The following is a 770-nucleotide window of genomic DNA, read 5'->3' on the forward strand; positions in this document are numbered from 1 at the left end:
CAAGCCTGACGCGCTGAGGGGAAAAAGATTTATGTTTACCTCACAAACAGAACGTGAGCGCGGCTGGAGCCATCAGAGGAGATCTTTCATGCCGAGTAAGTAATGTTTCTTATTTGCATTAGATAATGTGTTGTTGTGACATAAACTTGAACGCATTTACTAGTTGGACTTTTCCCAAACTATAATTCCAGACTAAAATGTGTGAAATCGAGTGCAACATTTTGAAATATGATAGGCAACCTTTCATTACATCTAACTGTACGACGTGAGGATGGTTTTATGTTCTATAAACAATATACTATATAAAAGTATTGTTTAGACGATATAAAAGTAATGTCTAGGAATGTTTAGACCAATCATTACTGTGAAATACCCTGTCTGCAAATGTTCAAACATGTGCTTACCAATTTAGTTTCTCAGATATAGAATGTGCTTTTTGTACCGTATGTGCATCTATGATATAAAATCACGTGGGAAATATTAGTGATTGCTAATGTAATAATATAGTTTCTATCAACATGCTATCAACATGCTCACTTATTTATTTATTTATTTTAGTGGGGGCGGGGGGTTAAGAAATTATAGAAATTAATACTTTTATTGCTAGCGAATAACGATTGTTTATAAAATTCTTTTAGGACTGTGAATACACCACTCTTGCCTTCACCTGCATCTTACACAGGAAGGGGACGCTCGTTCAGTTTTCAACTTCTTTCAGAATCTTAGAGTAAGTGTGCATTCACTATTTTACAGATGTTACTTTCATGTGA

The sequence above is a fragment of the Sinocyclocheilus rhinocerous genome, unplaced genomic scaffold, assembly GCF_001515625.1.
Source record: "Sinocyclocheilus rhinocerous isolate Xijiao unplaced genomic scaffold, SAMN03320098_v1.1 scaffold1169, whole genome shotgun sequence".
Lineage (NCBI taxonomy): Eukaryota > Metazoa > Chordata > Actinopteri > Cypriniformes > Cyprinidae > Sinocyclocheilus > Sinocyclocheilus rhinocerous.